The sequence below is a fragment of the Podarcis tiliguerta genome, assembly GCF_965153285.1.
Source record: "Podarcis tiliguerta genome assembly, chromosome: 2".
Classification (NCBI taxonomy): domain Eukaryota; kingdom Metazoa; phylum Chordata; class Lepidosauria; order Squamata; family Lacertidae; genus Podarcis; species Podarcis tiliguerta.
In genome coordinates this window covers 104,909,269-104,931,853 of record NC_139535.1, presented here as the reverse complement: position 1 = coordinate 104,931,853, position 22,585 = coordinate 104,909,269, and the positions used below count along the sequence as shown (strand labels likewise).

Below are 22,585 nucleotides of genomic sequence, written 5' to 3'. Positions count from 1 at the left end.
TCTCATGCCTATTCACTTAATCGCCTTATAGAAATTTCCTGCACTATATTTCTCCCTATTATTGTTTAGGAATCCTCCTCTCTCTGTTTCACTTCAAACAGATCACACTGGCACACACTGTCCTCAGTATGGTTTGTGTTTTAATGAAAACCTGCCCAATCCAGACTTCCCAAACCAGTGCATGCACCCAAAAACAGCTGCTTTTTTAAAAATTGTCCTTCTTCAGAATTTTTGATGCAGATCTCCAGCCACAAAATGTGCACAAGGTGTAATTTAGGGGAAAATGCATATAAGAATATATCTAATGGTGCCAAAATGCATTATGTTGGGGGGGAAACAGCTTGCAAAAAATAAATTTTAATAGATGCAAAATTGCGTGCAGAAATGTGTACCGTTTGGAGAGCCGTGCATGAAACTGAGTCTGCATTTCCATGCAAACTTTTAAAAGAAAAATTGACAATTGGATGAGGAAATAGGGCAAAGCGAAGATTGGGGGAAAATGAGAAATGGAGAGAAACTGAAATGGATAGCTTCACTCATCCCTAATCTGAATGAGCTCTTGGTGGTCCATTCACACATGCAAACCATTTAGGGAGTGCAGTGCCCATTTCTTCAGAACTACAGAATTGTGACTCTGGTCTTCCTCCACCCGATGGAATTGCTTGTGTTCATTGTGACACAAAGAGGGAGTTCACCTCCCCCCTGCCAAACTTAAATGACTGTGAAATAGTGTATGATAGTAAGTGCTAAAGTAAAGAAGATGCCAGAAAGTCCCTGAAATTAAGGGACAAATAACTTCTACAGACTGTGCTCAGTAGTCGACTGAAAGTAAGTACAGTGGTACCCCGCAAGACGAATGCCTCGGAAGACGAAAAACTCGCTAGACGAAAGGGTTTTTCGTTTTCTGAGGTGCTTCGCAAGACGGATTTTCCTAAGGGCTTGCTTCGCTAGACGAAACGGCCCTGCCTCCCGTGTCATGGCGACGGTCACTGCACACACGCACGCTTGCTTCCCCGCTCCTCCGGCTCCCTCCCACCTTCCGGCTGACGGTTAGTGCCTCGCGCCACTGCCCACCCCCCCTCGCGCGCTCCCCTCAGAGAGACGTTGCCGCCAGCGCCTCTCTCTCCCTGGAGTCGCGCTCCTGATCCCCGCTACCCTCCAGCAGCCGCGTCGCACGGTGGCCACAACGCGCGGGTGAGTCTGAGGTACCGGCTGCGGCAGCTGTCCTGCTTCTCCCCGCCCCTCCCCGCCGTTGTCAGTGTTTAAATGCAGTGGTGCTTCGCAAGACGAAAAAACTCACATAACGAAAAAACTCGCAGAACGAATTAATTTCGTCTTGCGAGGCACCACTGTACCCAAAGTGGAGATGGAAAGAATTTAAAGTCCCTACTAGAGAAGTATGGCAAATTAAGTTGATGGACTATGCTGAAATGGCAAAAATGACCAGAAAGCTCAGAAACTAGGATGACCAAAAATTTAATAAGGAATGGGGGGGGGATTATAATTTATGTAGAAGACCACTGTAAGCAGTTGAAAACACTAGCAGGGCTGCAATAACACTTGTAATAAGAACTATGGATATAATGGAGTTACCAAAAAAACCTTGGACTATTGAAATAAGATGCAGTAGAAAAAGGGTAACAACAGAACCCATGGAGGGGAAGGAGGAATCTTTGAATTGTGGATTTGTTGTGGTTTGATTATAATTTTAAATTTGTAAGACCAAATAAAAATTATTTTGAAAAAGAAAGAAAAAGTAAGTACTGTATTTTTCGCTCTATAAGACACACCAGACCACAAGAGGCACCTAGTTTTTGGAGGAGGAAAACAAGGAAAAAATATTCTGAATCCCAGAAGCCAGAACAAGAGGGATTGCTGTGCAGTGAAAGCAACGATCCCTCTTGCTGTTGTGGCTTCTGGGATAGCTGCGCAGCCTGCATTCGCTCCATAAGAAGCACACACATTTCCCCTTACTTTTTAGGAGGGAAAAAGTGAGTCTTATAGAGCAAAAAATACAGTAAGTACCCAAAGTAGGCCCTTTCCCATGAATTGTAAACAGGGCAGAGATTGCCAAGTCTTCTCACGATCACTCCCTTTTGACTTTATTTGCTCAAAGTATCTACAGTAAATTCTGCCCTCTTCATTTTCCATTAGAAAGATTAATAATAGGGAGCTTAGCAACAATGGCTATATTGCCGTCACATGACAGAGTCTTGGCAGCGGTTAAGGTCAATCTGCAATAAGCGTAGATTGAACGTCGTTAACTTTCTGACACATTTGCCTCTGGAGCTGAGTGCTAGATAGCTTGCCAAAGGTCTTCTCCCCCAAATAAAAAAAGAAATGTCTAATAGAGATATTGAACAAAACTGGATAAGAGGCCACAAGATCAGGATCTTGGATTGCATACTTTTCACGGGTGAAAAGTGAATCTCAAATCATCTTCATACATACAGTAAAACCCCTGCAAACACCCGTCTTCTCTAGCATTCATCACTGCAAACGTCCGCGGCAAACCCGGAAGTACCAGAGTGGGTTACTTCCGGGTTTGCTGCTCAAGCGTGTGCAGAAGTGCTAAATCACGCTTTGCACATGCGCAGAACCGCAAAACTGCTCTGCGCGTCTGCACAGATGTGACACTTTGTCCTGTGTCATTTTCAGGTTGAGGCGGGGCCTCCGGAACGGATCCCTGCCTTAACCCGAGGTTCCACTGTACTGTGATTTTTCAGTATCAACTAAAGCTGCATACCTTTGGTCTTATTCCCAGAGAGTTGAAGCTGGATCCAAAAGGCCCTTGGTTTAATCCAGTAGAGCTCTTTTTAGTTTCTAAAAATGGACATATGGAACGACCCCTTTTTTTGCTCCGTAAAACGCACATGACCATAAGACGCAACTAGTTTTTAGAAGAGGAAAACAAGAAAAAAATATTCTGAACGAAACAGTGGATGTATGATTTTTGTGGTTCATGCTGTGGTCGCCTCCAGAAACCAAACCAATTTGGTACTGCCTTAAGGCTTGCCTTGGGCTGACAGAATTATAATTAGCAGAAGTCTCTAATAACAAATGACTGAAGTTCTTCCTCCTGTTGCCTGTAGTGTTGCTATGGTCATTGAAAACACACAAAAACCAGCACATATTTTTCATTAAACACTTGTACAGAACATTGTGCCACTGGCATAATAACTCGAGGCTGTTCCTGACATAAGATGGCAAAGTTGTTTAATATGGTGCTTCAATTACAGATCGGGTATGTGTAACACAAAACTTGACATTATTCAATTCACTTTCAGTATAAAAATTTCTTACCTTTTGACATCCCATCCTTACATCCATGATATTCCTGTTGTATTCCTTTATCTTTTACCATAACTGCCATTTATTTTCTATTGTATTATAACATATTACAATCATTTATTTATTCTCCTTCTCTTCCCTGTTATTGACTATAATTTTTTTGTCAAATAGTCTGAAGAGAACCTCCACTCTTCGACAAAGTTTCCCTTTTTTATCTCTTCTTTTTGTTGTCAACTTCACCATCTCTGCATAGTCCATTAATTTTAAAATCCATTCTTCTTTGGCTGGGACTTCTTTTTTCCACTTGTGTGCCTGTAGGATTCTGGCTGTGCTAGTAGCATACAGAAACAACTTAACCATCTCTTTTTACCATCTGTATCTCATTTTCATATAATGTTCCTTTATTGCATTGCAAGCTGTACATGTAATATCTATTTTCCACAACTAAAAATATATATTTTAAAAAAACAATAATAATCATAGCTTTCCACTGTAAGCTTGATGATACAATGATATTATTTACCCAGTAATCTTTTCAAAAATAATAATAATAATATTTATTTGATTTTTGCAAACATAAAGTTATAATAATACCAAGTACATATCCATATCTAGAGATTTCTCTGAATCTCCAGACTTCCCACCACCCCCTCCAAGGGTCTTACTGTTAATGTTTTCAACTGCATATTATTTCATGAGACATATTCTGTATCTCTCCATATTGTCCATAGTGATTGTTACATCACAAGTGCTATTAAAATCCTGCTAATGTTTTTATCTGCTTACAGTGGTCTCCTTAATAAATTATCATTTTTTCCCCATTCTTTCTTGTACTTTTTGCCTTCTTGGTTCCTGAGTTTTCTAGTCAGTTTTGCCATCTTGGCAGAGTCCATCAGCTTGATTTGCCATTCCTCTCTGCTAGGGACTTTGTCTTCTTTCCATCTAGTAGCATCTTTGTGGCTATTTTCTGCTCCTTTGGGATGTTGGTACCTACAATTCCTAATAAGAAAGCTTCTGGTGTGTAAAAAATTATAGACCAATCTCTTTGTTAAATACGGATTATAAAATCTTTACAGGATTATTGGCGAAAAGGCTGAAAAAAGTCCTACAAGAAACTATTCATGAAGATCAAGCGGGCTTCCTCCCAGGCAGGCAGATGAGGGATAACGTTCGGAACATCGTTAATATTTTGGAATATCTGACAGCCAGGAATGAAAAGCAGGCAACTCTGATGTTTGTGGACGCTGAAAAGGCTTTCGATAATGTTTCATGGGACTTTATGTTAAAAAATCTAGAGTATACGGAGGTAGGGAAGGACTTCTTCAATGGAATAAAAGCAATTTATACGGAACAAAGAGCAAAATTGATAGTGAATAGCGTAATTACAGAAGAGGTAGAAATATCGAAAGGTACAAGGCAGGGATGTCCACTCTCGCCTTTGTTATTTATACTGGTCTTGGAGACTTTTCTAAAATCAATTAGGAAAAATGAAATGATAAAAGGGGTGTCAGTGGGTCAAAACCAATATAAAGTCAAAGCCTTTGCTGACGATCTGGTGATAATGATGGAAGATCCGAGGGAAAGTGTAATAGAAGTGTTAGAGGAGATCGATCAATTTGGAAAAGTAGCTGGTTTTATACTAAACAAGAAAAAAACCAAGATCATAGTAAAAAATATGGATCAAACACTGGTAAAAGAGTTGCAACAACAAACTGGTATTGAAGCGGTGAAAAAAGTAAAATATTTGGGAATATGGCTGACTCCAAAAAATATTGATTTGTACCAGAATAACTATATACCTGTGTGGAACGGAATTAAGAAAGATCTAGAGGTGTGGGGAAGATTAAAACTATCCTTTTGGGGTAGAATTTCAATGATCAAGATGTGTGTACTCCCAAAGATGTTATTTTTATTTCAGATGATTCCAGTACTTAAAGGGACGGGGATATTTAAGGAGTGGCAAAGAGGGATCTCAAGATACATCTGGCAGGGCAAAAAACCGAGAATTAAATATAAACTATTAACGGATGCAAGACTTGCCCTGCCAAACTTGAAACTATACTATGAGGCCTCGTGCCTTTGCTGGATAAAAGATTGGATAAAATTAAAGAATACAAAATTGTTAGACTTAGAGGGATTTGATAACAGATTTGGGTGGCACGCGTATTTATGGCGGGAGAAGAAAAAGGGCCATAAAACTTTTGAAGACCACATCTTTCGGAAATCGTTAAAGGAAGTCTGGGAAAGATATAAAAATATATTGGAATCAGGGATTCCACACTGGTTGTCTCCATTAGAGGTTATGTGTGTTAAAAAAACTAATATGAAAGGAAGTTGGATTACCTATGGAGATCTAGTGATTAAAGATGGAGAAAAATGGAGATTGAAGCCATATGAACAAGTAAAAGAGTATGTGTTTGATTGGTTTAACTATTACCAGATAAATGATATGTTTAAAAAAGATCTGAAAGAAAAGGGTTATAAAGGAAAAGAGTCAAGATTTCAAACGGAAATAGTAAACAGTGATAGTAAAATAATTTCCAAAATGTACAGAATGTTATTAGAATGGCATACGATGGATGAGGAAGTTAAGTCGGTAATGATCCACTGGGCCAAGGATTTTGGTTATAATATATACTGGGAAGAGTGGGTGAAAATATGGAATAACAATTTGAAGTTTACAGCATGCACCACATTAAAAGAAAACACGATGAAAATGGTATATAGATGGTATATCACACCAGTTAAATTAGCAAAGATGTTTAAAATCAACAATAAGTGCTGGAAATGTAAAGAGAAAGAGGGAACTTTTATACATATGGTGTGGGAGTGCAAAAGAGTGAAAGGGTTCTGGGAGAGCATATACAATGAATTAAAGAAGATGTTAAAATATAGCTTTGTAAAAAGACCAGAAACTTTCCTTTTAGGAATAACGAGGAATGATATTAATAAAAAGGACTGTAAACTTTTCCAATATGCGATAACAGCAGCGAGAGTATTGATGGCCCAGAAATGGAAACAGGAAGAACTGCCGACTGTGGAAGAGTGGAGAATGAAGTTAACAGATTACGCAGAACTGGATAAATTAACTGGGAAAATTAGATACCAACGAGCTCATAAATTTAACGAGGACTGGGAAAAATTTTCGAAGTATTTGGAAGATGTATGTGACGAGCAAACAACGCTAGTGGGTTTTAAAGAAGTTTTGTGAGTAAGATAAGGAATATTGCAAAGATGTAAACAAATATGTTAAGATAGTTATTTATTTATTTATTTATTTGTTTAGTTAAAAAAGGAAAACAAAAAAAGGAAAAGGAAAAATGGTGATATGAAATATGAGAAATGTGTAGGAAAAATTCTTATTACGGATGATTGACAGAAAAGTTGAGGGAAGTCCACATAAAATTGTAATTATGTTAATGGGAAATCTGTATAATTGTAAATATTTATGTAAAAACTGAATAAAAATGAGATGGGAAAAAAAAAGCTTCTGGTGTGTGTGTGTGTGTGTGTGTGTGTGTGTGTTACCCAGTAATCTTACTGTATCCCCATCCTAATCTAGGGACTGAGTGATAGAACATCTTCCTGCCATGCAGATGGTCCCAGTCTCAATCCCTGGAGAGCTTCTGCCTCTCAGTGGAGCAATAGTTTGACTCAGTACAAAGCAGTTTTTTTATGTTTTGCTTCCCACCTTAGATTCAATTTCAGGTCCAGTTTCTTCATTACAGCCTTGCAAAATCCCAGTGACCTTTCAGATTTCTTTGTCAAACTTTTGTTTACAACAAAGCTTGCAGAAGATTTGAGAAGAATGTGGAAACTGTCCATGCTGGGATCATTTATTATGACGCTGAGCACCATTGTCTCGTTCTTCCCTCGAATTCCTGTCTGTTTGTCATACCCACCTGTTTGTCTTTGTTTCCTGTAAGCACAATGCTTTATAGACAGCATGTTCACCCTATGGCAAAACAGCAGTATGTCATGCGATGCTCTTCTGGCAGTGCTTTTCGTCAGTTTTCTTGTTTCTGACAAATATGGTTTTAATCTGCTAGGTTGCTTTTCAATTGCATGCTGCTGAGAATGTATCTGATGGCAGGGATTTGCAAGCAGTGCATTCCCCTTCTGGGACTGTTAAGGTAGGGTTTGCCTAGGGTTACCAGACGTCCCCGGTTCCCAGGGACAGTCCCCGGATTTGCAAATCTGTTCCCAGACAAATTCCGTCCCCGGAATGTCCCCAGATTTGCAGGTCTGTCCCCGGGAAATGTGGCAGCAGCAGCCTCAGCAGCCCGGAGCCAGCCTGGTAGCACAGTTTCCTCTGGCTGGCTTCAGGAGCTACAGCTGCCATGGCGCCCGCCATTTTCCCTCTCTGGAAGTCCCCATATGATGTGTCTTGTGTTTTCTGGAGAGGAAAAATGGCAAGCGCCACAGCCGTGAGCAGCGAGCAGCTCCTGAAGCCAGCCAGAGCCAACTGCGCTATCAGGCTGGCTCTGGGCTGCTGACTGCCACTGCCACTGCTGAAGGGGAACCTGGGATGTCCAGTGGTACAGATCTCCTGCTCCTTGCCCCCTTTGTTTTGACTGATCTGGGGGAGGCTCAGGAGTTGTGGGTGGCATGCCATTGCCCACATTTTAAAAAAAAACCTCTGTGCATTTATGTTTCACAGGGTGTGAAAGAAGGGCTTTGCACCTTGCCTGGCAGAGAAACTGCATGCCTTGCACCCCTCCTGGGCAACAGCCACCCGTCCACGACTCCCAAGCCTCCCCCGATCAGTCAAAACAAAGGGCAAAGGGGGCAGGAGATCGGAGGAGGCTCAGGAGTCATGGACGGAAAAAGTGAAAGTGAAGGCGAAGGCGAAGGCTCGGGCCAGGGCAAAGTCGAAGACCTGGGCCATGGCAAAGGCAAAGGCGAATGCTTGGGCAAAGGCAAAGACAAAGGCCCAGGCCCAGGCGAAGGTGAAGTCAAAGGCCTGGGCCCGGGCCCGGGCCCGGGCCCGGGTCTGGGTCCGGGCGAAGTCAAAGTCGAAGTTGGAGGCCTATTGCAAAGGCATAGGCAAAGGCCCAGGCCACAACAAAGGCCCAGATCAGGGCAAAGGCAAAAGTGAGGGCCTGGGTCAGGACAAAGGCAAAGGCAAAGACCCGGGCCAGGGTGGAATCAAAAGTGAAGGCCCGGGCCAAAGCAAAGGCAAAGGCAACAGCCCAGGCCAGGGCAGAGGCAAAGGCGAAGGTGAAGGACCAGGTCATGGCAAAGGCAAAGGCAAAGGCCCAGCCCAGGGCAAAGGGAAAGGTGAAGGCGAAGGCAAAGGTGAAGGCAAAGGTAAGGGCCCAGGCCACAGCGAACGCAATGGCAAAGGCTCGGGCCAGAGAGAAAGTGAAGGTGAAGGCCTGAGCCAGGGGGAAAGCAAAAGCAAGGGCAAAGGTAAAGGCCCGGGCCAGGACAAATGCCAAGGTGAAGGCCCGGGCCTGGGCGAACGCAGTGGCAAAGGCCTGGGCCAGAGAGAAGGCAAAGGCGAACACTTGGGCAAAGGAAAAGGCAAAGGCGAGTGCCCAGGCCAGGTGAAGGTGAAGGTGCTGGCCCGGGCCAGGGCCAGGGCCAGGGCAAAGGCAAAGGCAAAGACAAAGGCAAAGGCAAAGGCAAAGGCCCACACCATGGCAAAGGCAAAGGGAAAGGGCAATTTTTTACTAAAAAGACGACAATGTAAATTAATAATAGACGACAAAAAAATCAAAGTATTCAAGGAGGTACCAAAAAGATTATTGAAAAAGAGACAGAACTGCAGACCGTTAACAGACACACTGAACAGAAACTCAATAAGATTCTGATGGGAATTCCTGGAGGGAATTACATTTACCTACAAAGACAAAAGGAGAACCTTAAGAATAATAGACAAAGCAGAAAAATTTCAGAGGAGGTACAAAAAAGAACTGGGAGAAACATCATCAGAAAGAGAAGAAGGAGCAGAAGAACCACAAGAAAACTAGTGAAGAGAATAAAAGAAACTCTAAAGATAACAGGGGGTTAGATAAATATAAATAAAGTGTAATGGATTTGAAGATGATCTCGTGGAATGTTAATGGGCTCAATAATAAATTAAAAAGAAATAAAACGTGTGTGTTTTTTAAAAAAAGATTTGGCATATCATCTGCCTGCAAGAAACCCATGTAGCCAGAAAACATGAGAGAGTACTAACAAACAAGAGATTAGGTCAAGAATTTACCTCTTTAGATGTAAAAAAGAAAAGAGGAATTGTTATTTATATAAATCCCAAATTAGAGGCTAAACAGGTCTTTAAAGATGAAGAAGACAGAATACTAGGAGTAAAGATAACAAGAGGAAGGGAACAAATAGAAGTTGTAGGAATCTACACACCAGATGGTAACAAAACAAAGTACTTTAAAGAAGTAGAGGAGAGATTACTAGATTACATACATGATGAGAACATCCTAATGGGTAAACAGAGTTACTTCACTGGAACTAGACAGAACAGAAAGAGTCAGGAAATCTAGGAAAGGGAGACTGCCGCATTCATTTTTCCAAATGGTAGAAAACTTAAATTTAAGGGATAAATGGAGATAGGAAAATCCAAATAGGAATCAGTACACACATTTTTCAGAAGCTAAATAATCAGCTGAAAGAATTGATGGTATGTGGGTAACAAATAATGTAATAATTAAAATACACAAAGCCAAAAATATTAACAGATCATAATGCAATAGTTTTGGAATAAAGGGAAGATAAACAAAAGGTGGAGACTGAACGATAATTTATTTAACGACGAAAAGATAGTAAACAGAGCAAAAAAGAACTAAAATAATTTTTTGAAATAAATAAAATACAAGACACTGACATTAGAATAATATGGGACACGAGTAAAGCCTTTATAAAAGGATTTTATATACAGCAAATGCGAGATATAAAAGAATACAAGAAGAAAAATTAGAACAAATAAGAAAAGAGATATCGTTAAATGAAAAAAATAATAGCTAAAGAACCAAAAAATAAGGATGCAATACATAAGATGAAGGTATTACAAACCCAAATCTCATCAATATTAGAATATGAGATTGAGAATAACTTAAAATGGATGAGACAAATATCAAGTGATTGGGTGGTGAGAAATGATATCTCTAGGACATGTGCTATGAATTATAAATGCTGTTGGTACTTCCATGCTCAAGCTGCCCTAAGGATAATTTTCCTTTTGGTCATTGAACTCATATTGCACTCCTTGCAAGAAATTAAAACTATTTGTTAACCCTGTGGATGGGAAAGAACCTGTCCTCCGAGATTGTTGTGTATGCAATGCCGAACTTGCACGCCCATGCAAATGCCGTTACACAAGGAAAGCAGTTAAAAGTTAGACTAGGCAAGTAAATGGACAAAATGTAGGACCACTGCTAGTATAATGTGGTGAGTGGAAGAAAAAGAAAGAAAGAAAGAAAGAAAGAAAGAAAGAAAGAAAGAAAGAAAGAAAGAAATCCCCACAGTGTAAGATTTCCCTTTCTGGGCTAGAATAAATGCATAGGCCTTCAGTCATGTACCCACATAACCTCATAATATGCCCCATTGAACCAGACTTCTTTTAGAAAAGTACAGTGCTGTAAGCTGGATTCATAGCAAATGAGCTAAACATAACACCCTGTAGAAATGAGACAAGCTAGTCATCACGATTAAAGTCCATTAATTTCAATGGGAACCAAGATCAACTCATTGAACCCAATTGGGCTTAATGAATCCCTTCATTTCACTGCACTAGGAGCTGTCTGCAGCTATTTTCAACTGGTATGCTTGACAGACTTAAAAGCTCAGTTGATGCACGTTTTCAGTTTGTGTGCAAAAATTACATTTTTTAACTTGCCTACTTAAAGTTTGCATCTTTAGCTCATACACACAGTGGGTTGTCCCTTTTTCTGACTTTCCTGAGAATTAGACTTATTTTGATGAATAGCTTTTCTAAGGTTTTTGGGTGACATTCAACTAAGTTTTACTTAGAGTAGAAAATGACTTCAGAAAATGACCCATTAATTTCAATGGGTCTACTCTTAAGTTAAATTTCATAGAATACCACCCTTTATAGTTGACTTCTGGTCTAATACGGGGGGGGGGGGTTCCACAAGAGTTTTTCTAAAGGACTCTAATCTGTAACTAGTTAATGATTAAAGGTAAAGGTACCTCTGCCCGTACGGACCAGTCGTGTCCGACTCTAGGGTTGCACGCTCATCTCGCTCAAGAGGCCAGGAGCCAGTGCTGTCCGGAGACACTTCCGGGTCACGTGGCCAGTGTGACTAAGCGGCATCTGGCGAGCCAGCAGCAGCGCCGCACACGGAAACGCCATTTACCTTCCCGCTATAAAGCGGTACCTATTTATCTACTTGCACTTAGGGGTGCTTTCGAACTGCTAGGTAGGCAGGAGCTGGGACTGAACGACAGGAACTCACCCCGCAGCTGGGATTCGAACCGTCGACCTTGCGATCAGCTAGTCCTAGGTACTGAGGATTTACCCACAGCGCCACCCGCGTCCCTAGTTAATGATTACCTATTGATAAACTGAGAGTGAACCTTTAATCATGTGATGAAGGCACTGAGTTGCAAATTCGCCATCTTGAAAGGGTGGTGGTTGTTAGTCTTCCTCTGAACATGACAAAGCATGTGATAATGGCTCCCCAAAAGCAGGCTCAAGAGACAGAGACCTCTGCTTACAGGTCTGATTGGATCATTTCATATTTTGTAAGATGCTGAGCTTGTGCTGGACAGCAGAAGACATTGTATTGATATTTCTGATGTACACTTGATGTTTTACTTCTGTTATGAAGAAAGTTCTGCTAGTAAAATTTGAATGATGTTTCCACAGGCCTGGACAATGTTGAATTTCCAAAGGAGTCAGTTCTTATGCTTCCAGTAGCTTCAAACCGCACAATATTTAATATCTGCAACACATACTCCCCTTATTAAAGATAGAGGTGGTAGGGCCAAATTATAGTGAAATGACTAAAACCACCTTGTAAGTCACTGGCTTAGCTGAGATTTGTCTTCTGTCCTTCACATTTTAAGCAGGTAATTATTATGCAACACCAGCCTTTTTGGAACAGGCAAAAGTTCTATTTTCATATATATGGGCTCTAGACCTATGCAGTGACTGAACGAGAAGGAACAGTTGGCCCTATATTGATTTAGCATTCTCAAAGGAGTGATTTTTTAATGCAGGCCATATGGTGGCTACAGCTGTGTATAATCTGCCTTTGCTTTCTCAACCTTTGCTAGGATACATGCATTAGTGTATTGGCGCACTAGTTTTGGAGCTGGTAGAATGCCATTTTGTGTGAGAAACCTGGACATAAGCTCTCAATAAGCAAATTCCAGCTCTCCCCCTTCTCCTGGCTTTACATAGTATTGTTTATATTTTTATATATCAATATGGAGTTGGGCTGTCTGTCTTAGATTACATGGAAGGGGTTAACCCCCCACCCCCAGATGATATCACATGGGAGGAACTGTGCTTTGGTACGAATACACTTTCCTGTATTTGGGATTTGGACAAACTGCTCGGACAGCCCTAGTAAAAAAGTAAAGGTAAAGGATCCCTCGACGGTTAAGTCCAGTCAAAGGTGACTATGGGGTGAGGCGCTCATCTCACTTTTCAGGGCAAGGGAGCCGGCGTTTGTCCACAGACAGCTTTCTGGGTCATGTGGCCAGCATGACTAAACTGCTTCTGGCACAACGGAACCCCTGACAGAAACCAGAGCGCATGGAAACGCCGTTCACCTTCCCACTGCAGCAGTAGCTATTTATCTACTTTCACTGGTGTGCTTTCGAACTGTTAGGTTGGCAGAAGCTGGGGCAGAACAGCATCAGCTCACCACTGTCGTGGGGATTCGAACCAGCAACCTTCCGATCAGCAAGCACAAGAGGCTCAATGGTTTAGACCACAGCGCCACCTGCGTCCCACTAGTAACGACCTTACAATAAGTCAATTGAATAGTTTCACAATATGTTTCCCTATGGCTCTCAAAAAATGTCACTAGTTTTATTCAAAGGAATGTTTGCTTTTTTCACTTCATGATTTCTGAAATATCCTGAGCTATCTGTTTCGAGTTTCTGCAAAATGCCCATGGTGTCGCCAGCGAAGGATGACCGGCTCACACATGACAATGGAATGTGGTACTTGCAGGTTTTAACAGTGTGCAGTGCTGTGCAAAATGAAGATGCATTGCTCCAGACATCCGGTAGACGTCTGCCAGAGAGCTGGGGCCACTCACAGCTTTCTCAAGCATGTCTGCAAGCGTTCAGATACTCCTGTTTCCTTTTTGCACTTTATGTATCCCTTGTAGGAAGCACCAGGGTAAACATGACTATAAAAGTGTGAATCAGCCCATGGAGATCTGGAGCTGGTGGGAATCCAGAACTGTGATTGTTTCTTTCTCACCCCCCATGCAAACAATGCTCTGACATTTCCATTAGACTGCTGCGTGTTTGTGAAGTCAGAAGCATTAAATTTTTCACATTTGACAATTCAGTGTGCAGCGTGTGGTATTTTTTCTCCCTTGAGCAAATAAATGCAGGCTAATTTTTATTTTATTTTTTTGAAAACACGAACGAGCCCTTTATTTCTATTCTTCAAATGCCACACTTGCTCCAGTAATTCATGACACCTGTGTGTTCTGCAGCCCTGGTCGCTTCAGTCCCAAGGAACGCAGTGTTCCAAACTGAGTGTTCGCTCCTCGTTTTATTTGTTGCTGGCTCTTTTTTTGTACAGTGATAAATGCTCGGTAGGAGTCAGAGTCCATCAACCTCTGTGTCTGCCACCATCAATCACTGGCCTGACTTGGTGTAGCAGTTCTTACCCTTTGCCTCAGAGCTCTTAAAAGAACGTAAAGTCCTGACCAGTGTGGGATTTGGTCAGACTAAATAAGGCTTGTCACTCAAACTGGAGATATGACTCTCCACCACCACTAGAGGGGCTCTGTTTCACCCAGGGTCTGGTGAATTCACACACAACATTACTCCCTTCAATTGCTCAGCCTGGGATTTCTTAAGCAGCCTGCCAGTCTCCATTAGATTGTTTCTAGCTTTTCTCAAGGTAGTATTTATTTGTTTAAAGTCTTTATATTACATTTTCAGTCACAAAGGGAACTCAAAGCAGTTTACATAAATCAGTCAAAACAATGGGCTGCATCTAATGCTTTGGAAGTGGAACTCTGATCCTCCGATGAGACTTCCTTTATTCTCATCTTACACCCCCCAAAAATCTACTCTGGAGGTTCCACCAACCTATTGGGAGCCCTTCCAACTCTACAGTTCTATGACTCTATGAGTAGTCCAAACTAATTAGTTGAACTAATTTATCATATTGTTCCATTCCAGGAAAACTCCCAATCAAGTGACATTGAGAATGTCTCTAGAGACTCAGCTAGATTGGTAAAGAAAAAGAGATTTATATGCGTTGTATATGCAATATAACACTGTGAAACCAGATGGCTCTGTGGAGTCCCGGATTTCCCTACCGCATTTCCCTGTATGAGTTTACAACACGTTTAACTGAATTGCTTCTTTGACTTGTCTAGATCCAGCCTAGCTTTCACCCAACATGCAGCAGTGATTCCTTGAATTATGGGTTTTTACAGAGCTTTATTTCAGCTGGAGCTCACGGAAGCTCAGTTGTGATTCAAGGACCTGCCACCTGCTAGGGGATAAGAAAGACACATGGACACAGTATATTAGGTTAATGGGCTAAAAAAGGCCACAACTTTATTGATTACAGCATGTGAGAGGCATTGGCTTAGGCATTGGATAAAACAACAGAGCGTGACTCCACCCCCTCAGGGAGGGGTGAGTCTATCAAGGGTTAACCACCAGTAGGAGGAGCCTGTTGATGCAAATACAACTGAAAGCTCCCCCTGATGTCACCGGGGGTCGTGCCATGGCCCTAGCCATCAGCAAGGGCATCAGACAGGATCCATGACCGCTGGATTCCTTTACCGGAATACCCAGAAAGTGGAGGAGTAGGTGACAGCCACACCCTACCCTCCAATACACAAACATATTCCAATGCCTAACCGCCAATACCTAAAAGTTGTGGCGATTTGCTACGAGGTAGGCGAAAAACCAACTGGCCAGTGCCAATTTGCCAGTTGGATAAAAATTCATACCAGGCCCCTTGGCCAACCAAGGCGACCAATCACAGGTCTATAGCAATGTCAAGAACCAAGCAGTGAACTAAAGGGAGGGTGGGTGGGTGATCTGACGAAAACCAGCAGTGGAATGAAAGGGAAGTGCTGCCACGGCCACATTTGAGTGGCAAAACCCCACCCCCAAGCCTCCACCTGGTTGGTTGGCTACCTGGGGGCGTGGCATGGCAGCCAGGCCAGCTGGGCAGGGGGCTGGAACGCCCCCTGCCAATGCGGGAAATGGCTCCTGCTCACAACTCCTCCCCTCTGTAAGGAGGAGAGGCTTTCCGGCACCTCTCAAGTGGGCCATTCTAAGAGAATAAGGGATAAGTTCATGGTGAGCTCCAGCACTTCTTTTTCTAGAAAAAACAGCACTGGGTCTTTATCAGATATAATAGTCTAGATCAGCCTTCCCCAGGCCATGTGCCCTCCACATGCATGGAGGTATAATGTGCTGGCTGAGGCTGATGGGAATTGTAGTTCAAAATATCTGGATAACACCAGGTTGTTGAAGGTTGTAGACTTTGTAGTTTACAGTTCAAAGGGATAAATGGTCATTAAGAAATCTGAGAAGAGAGGATGCCAAGAAACAGGGAATTATGTTCACATGTGGTGGGGGTGTAAATATGTACAATTTTTTTGGCAAAGGGTATTTAGGGATGCGGGTGGCGCTGTGGGTTAAAGCCTCAGTGCCTAGGGCTTGCCGATCGAAAGGTTGGCGGTTCGAATCCCCGCGGCGGGGTGCGCTCCCGCTGTTCGGTCCCAGCGCCTGCCAACCTAGCAGTTCGAAAGCACCCCTGGGTGCAAGTAGATAAATAGGGACCGCTTACTAGCAGGAAGGTAAACGGCGTTTCCGTGTGCGGCTCTGGCTCGCCAGAGCAGCGATGTCACGCTGGCCACGTGACCCGGAAGTGTCTTCGGACAGCGCTGGCACTTGGCCTCTTTGAGTGAGATGGGCGCACAACCCTAGAGTCTGTCAAGACTGGCCCGTACGGGCAGGGGTACCTTTACCTTTACCTTATTTAGGGAGATCCAGTAGTGATGTATGGAAAGTGAGAGCTGGACCATAAAGAAGGTTGATTGCCGAAGAATTGATGTTTTTGAATTATGGTGCTGGAGGAGACTCTTGAGAGTCCCATGGACTGCAAGAAGATCAAACGCATCCATTTTTAAGGAATTTAGCCTTGAGTGCTCACTGGAAGGACAGATCCTGAAGCTGAGGCTCCAATACTTTGGCCACCTCATGAGAAGAGAAGACTCCCTGGAAAAGACCCTGATGTTGGGAAAGATTGAGGGCACAAGGAGAAGGGGACGACAGAGGACGAAATGGTTAGACAGTGTTATCGAAGCTACCAGCATGAGTTTGACCAAACTGCGGGAGGCAGTGGAAGACAGGAGTGCCTGGCGTGCTCTGGTCCATGGGGTCATGAAGAGTCGTACACAACTAAATGACTAAACAACAACAACAATTTAAGGAGATAACAGAAATCACTGGGCTAAAGCTGACCGAAAGTCCAGAGGGAGCATTATTATCAATTTACAATGGGGTGGAAGGTTCGCAGGCTAAGAAGGACTTGCTCACAAATTTATTGACAGCTGCATGAATTATTATAGCTAGGAAGTGGAAGGGGCAAGCAGAATATAAAATGGAAGAATGGTATAAAGAAGTGTGGGATATAGCTATTAATGATAAGTTAACATGTGACATTAAGGTAAGATGGGGAATATGCAGAAGAAATGACTTTGAGGAGATATGGAAGGTGTTTGTAGAATTTAAAACAAAAGAGGTGAAACCATCACAAGAGTTGTTGAAATTTTGGGAGGTTGGATAGTTATAATGGAATGGTCTCGGTGGTGGGGTGCACATTTTTATTCTTATTTATCTTTGATTATTACTTTGTAAAAATAATAAAATAAAATAAAATAAAATAAGGGGGAAAAGGGGAAAAATGAAAAGAAATCTGAGAGGGTGTGATCTTTGGGGGCACAAACCAGTTATTTTTGTAAATGGTCAGCACACTTCACTAAATTATATTCTTGCCAAAGCATAAATTACCTCGACATACACATTTGCACCTTCCTTGATAGGGCAGCTAAATTTTATACAGAACTTCTGTAACCAAAAATGGGGGTGGGGTGGGGTATGGTTAAACAAATTGATTCTTTTCCATTAAGTTGGCCTAATCGTATTAGGTATGTCACTCAAAGGTGTCTAATTTCAACAGTGGACAGAGGAATGGAACATGAATAGGAGGCCTGCCAAGCAAATCATTATCTGGCTGTTGTTTAAGGAGTTTGTGATACTCCTTAACCTGGATGAAGCTTAATTAAAGTCAATGAAGCAAAAAAAAAAAAAAAAAGTGTTCAAAAACAGATTATTTTCTATCTTTCACAAAAAAAGATAACATGTGCAGCTTTAATGGGAATGTGCTTTTATGGGGGACCCTTTAAGCTAATCCTCGCCTGTCAATCAGAGGTATCTGCATAGTGATTTCCACCCCTCTTTGGTTCTAAAATATTGCACAATGGATTCGTTTTGCTAGGTCTCCATCCATGGCAGCAAAGTCATGTGTAATCAAAAGTTCCTCTGGGAAATCAGATTTCTAGAGGGAACACAGCAAAAAAATGCATGAAGATAAACAGAGACAGACAAAATTTGAGACTATTATCTAGTATGAGTTCTCATTGCTCCCAGTGAATGGTAGATGTCCAGGCATTTAAGATCATTTGACTCTTTTGGCCATTTTCCGCATTCTTAAGTGTAAGTAGTATATATTTCACTAGCTGTCCCTTGATCAAATGTAAATATGATTTTAAAGACATTCCACATGGCAGGAATCTATGTGAAAATGTGGAATTTACTGTGAAACGTGTTGAGGAGGCTTTTTGTTAAGTCAAGTGTGGTCAGCATAAAATGTTCCTCTTTAGTAGGTTTTTCTCTTTTAAAGGTAACAGGTCAGGAACACAGTAGCACTTCTCCTCCTGAAAGCCTTTTATTAGTAACAGGAGATAAAAATGTGAAATCAGTTTAATTAACCACACCACTCTGCCAGAAAATCCCAAGCAGAAATTAAAAGTGGTTCAGACTAATGATTTTGTATTTACTCCATTGGGACTTTCTTTTGCTCTGCTGGGGTTAACATAAACTTTGTTATTTAAAAAAGCTTAATCAGGATTTTGTGCTACTTCTGATTAGGGTTTCCCTCCTGTTCTTGGTTCCCCCACCTTTGAAAAAAAAACTATCTCCTGCTGCACGTTATTGGAAACAAATGATTTTATAGCAGAGTTCAGGATTGTAATGCAGTAGCAAAATTTGTCTCAGCAGTGGCCAGAAGATTGGAGAAGGTCAGTCTACATCCCAATCCCAAAGAAGGGCAGTGCTAAAGAATGCTCCAACTACCGCACAATTGCACTCATTTCACACGCTAGCAAGGTTCTGCTTAAAATTCTACAAGGAAGGCTCAAGCAGTATGTGGACCAAGAACTCCCAGAAGTGCAAGCTGGATTTAGAAGAGGCAGGGGAACCAGAGACCAAATTGCAAACATGCGCTGGATTATGGAGAAAGCTAGAGAGTTCCAGAAAGACATCTACTTCTGCTTCATTGACTATGCAAAAGCCTTTGACTGTGTCGATCACAGCAAACTATGGCAAGTTCTTAAAGAAATGGGAGTGCCTGATCACCTCATCTGTCTCCTGAGAAATCTTTATGTGGGACAAGAAGCAACAGTTAGAACTGGATATGGAACAACTGATTGGTTCAAAATTGGGAAAGGAGTACGACAAGGCTGTATTTTGTCTCCCTGCTTATTTAACTTATATGCAGAATTCATCATGCGAAAGGCTGGGCTGGATGAATCCCTAGCCGGAATTAAGATTGCTGGAAGAAATATCAACAACCTCAGATATGCAGATGACACAACCTTGATGGCAGAAAGTGAGGAGGAATTAAAAAACCTTTTATTGAGGGTGAAAGAGGAGAGCGCAAAATATGGTCTGAAGCTCAACATCAAAAAAACGAAGATCATGGCCACTGGTCCCATCACCTCCTGGCAAATAGAAGGGGAGGAAATGGAGGCAGTGAGAGATTTTACTTTCTTGGGCTCCATGATCACTGCAGATGGTGACAGCAGCCACGAAATTAAGAGACGACTGCTCCTTGGGAGAAAGGCGATGGCAAACCTAGACAGCATTTTAAAAAGTAGAGACATCACCTTGCCAACAAAGGTCCGTATAGTAAAAGCTATGGTTTTCCCAGTAGTGATGTATGGAAGTGAGAGCTGGACCATAAAGAAGGCTGATTGCCGAAGAATTGATGCTTTTGAATTATGGTGCTGGAGGAGACTCTTGAAAGTCCCATGGACTGCAAGAAGATCAAACGCATCCATTCTTAAGGAAATCAGCCCTGAGTGCTCACTGGAAGGACAGATTGTGAAGCTGAGGCTCCAATACTTTGGCCACCTCATGAGAAGAGAAGACTCACTGGAAAAGACCCTGATGTTGGGAAAGATGGAGGGCACAAGGAGAAGGGGGCGACAGAGGACAAGATGGTTAGACAGTGTTCTCGAAGCTACAAACATGAATCTGACCAAACTGCGGGTGGCAGTGGAAGACAGAAGTGCCTGGCGTGCTCTGGTCCATGGGGTCACGAAGAGTCGGACACGACTGAACGACTAAACAACAACAACAGCAAAATTTGTCACAAATGTAATAATTGCTCTTATCCCACGTGGGTTGCGCTGTGGTTTAACTGAGTCTCTTGGGCTTGCCGATTGGAAGGTTGGCAGTTCAAATCCCCGCGATGGGGTGAGCTCCCATTACTGTCCCAACTCCTGCCAACCTAGACCCTTTGAATTCTACTCAATATTGTTCCAGAGCAGAACTCCGACGTATAGTTAGCAGAATAAAAACTTAAACATCTTGCAGGATTTCCAAAAAATAGACCAGAGGCAATTCATATTTCATCCAGCAGAGCTTCACCGCTACTGAAGGTAAATGAGCATAGTGGTCACAGATCCAACACATTCAGGATTGGCACTGTCCATAAGAAATCCAGTTGCAGCAGACTTAACTTAAACCTACAATAACTTATAATAAGACGAAACCTTAACACTGTATACAGAACACCACACCAGAAGGAAGAGAGATAGAAAGAGAAAGTGAAACCCAGGCTCCTTCTGGCCTCTTATTATAGTCAGCATGACCTTGACAGAAAGAAAAGAGAAATATATATATATATATATATATATATATATATATATATATATATATTATTATTATTATTATTATTATTACTACCCCACCCATCTGGCTGGGCTTCCCCAGCCACTCTGGGTGGCTTCCAACAAAATATTAAAATACAGTAATGCATCAAACATTAAAAGCTTCCCTAAACAGGGCTGCCTTCAGATGTCTTCTAAAAGTCTGGTAGTTGTTGTTCTCTTTGACATCTGGTGGGAGGGCATTCCACAGGGTGGGCACCACTACCGAGAAGGCCCTCTGCCTGGTTCCCTGTAACTTGGCTTCTCACAGTGAGGGAACCGACAGAAGGCCCTCGGCGCAGGACCTCAGTGTCTGGGTAGAACGATGGGAGTGGTTTAAGCCAGTTGTACTCAGCTTCTCTGAAAGAATAACCCAAACATCAAGAACCTTCTGTTTGTCTCTTTCACACAGAGTAGCTTCCAGAACCCTCTTGAATTAATTAGAACAGGAAAGATCTCTACACATCAGATCAATACTTTCTGTACTAAGAAATGCACACTGAAGAGGGGATGTGCCCCTTGGGTTAAAAAATGTTCCCCACCCCTGCTATAAAGGGTGAAAGCCTTATATTATATATATGTGTGTGTGTCCTTTTTAAGTAGCAAGTGGTACCCCTGCTCTAAAATCCATGCAGTGGACTTACCCAGCTCTTCCAAGGTAAAGTCCCCCCTAGCCACCAGCCAGCAAGCAATACAACAGCCTAGCTGCATGGTGAACAATTTTATTCACTTCTCATTGCTAATTATTATTACTGTTGTTCAGAGATTGTGGCCACAAATCAGACCAGGATTTTAGCTTGGTTGATAAAGAAAAAACAAACAGATAAAATTATGAATAAAATAAGAGATCAAGAAGAAGAAATAGTAGATCCCAGAAAAATGAAAGAAATCTTTATAAATTATTATATGAGGTTATATAAAAAAGAGAATAAAGATTGAATTAAAATAAAAGAATTAAAATAAATTACCGCCAATTATAGAAGAATATAGACATTTAGATTCTAACATAGAAATAGAAGAAATTGCTCAAGTAATAAGAAATATGAAAAATGGCAAATCACCAGGTCCAGATGGAATTACTATAAATTATTACAAAAAAAATTAGAAGTAGTTATACTTCCAATCTTGAAAAAAAAAAATATGAACAATATAACAGAAGATGGAAAAATTTCAGCTTCATGGAAGGATGCATTAATAACATTAATCCCAAAACAAGGCGCAGATCTGAAAAATACAAAAAATTATAGACCAATTTCATTACTAAATTCACATTATAAAATCTTTGCCAGAATACTAGCAAATGGATTGCAAAAATTTCCTAATTAGAATAATAAGCAGAGATTATGCTGGGAAGGCAAATCAAGAACAATACAAGGACAATAATTGACTTATTAGAATACAGTGGTGCCCCGCAAGACGAATGCCTCGCAAGACGGAAAACCCGCTAGACGAAAGGGGTTTCCGTTTTGGAGGTGCTTCGCAAAACGAATTTGCTATGGGCTTGCTTCGCAAGACGAAAATGTCTTGCGAGTTCCTGCGGGGTCCCCCCCCCCTTTTTCCCAAGCCGCAAAGCCGCTTAACAGCTGATCGCTAAGCCGCTTAACAGCTGATTGCTAAGCCGCTTATCAGCTGATCCACTAAGCCTGCTAAGCTGCTAATAGCCTTTTAGCAGCTAATCCGCTAATCCCTTAAGCCTTTAATAGCCGCTAATAGCCACTAAACCGCTAATAGCGCTAATCGGCTAATCCGCTAATAGGGTTGCTTCGCAAGACGAAAAAACCGCTAGACGAAGAGACTCGCGGAACGAATTAATTTCGTCTTGCGAGGCACCACTGTACATCGAAATGAAACCTAGGGAAAAAGTAGCAATGTTACAA

At 41.8% G+C, this 22,585-nt stretch overlaps 1 long non-coding RNA gene across 1 annotated transcript in view; it reads right to left on the bottom strand.

Moving 5' to 3' along the window:
* Nucleotides 1-22,585, bottom strand: part of LOC310671728 — an 84,409-nt gene that overhangs the window by 42,741 nt on the left and 19,083 nt on the right. The window contains exon 2 of the long non-coding RNA XR_014508118.1: nucleotides 17,913-18,052. This is a non-coding gene — a long non-coding RNA (uncharacterized lncRNA). The remainder of the gene's footprint in view (nucleotides 1-17,912; nucleotides 18,053-22,585) is intronic.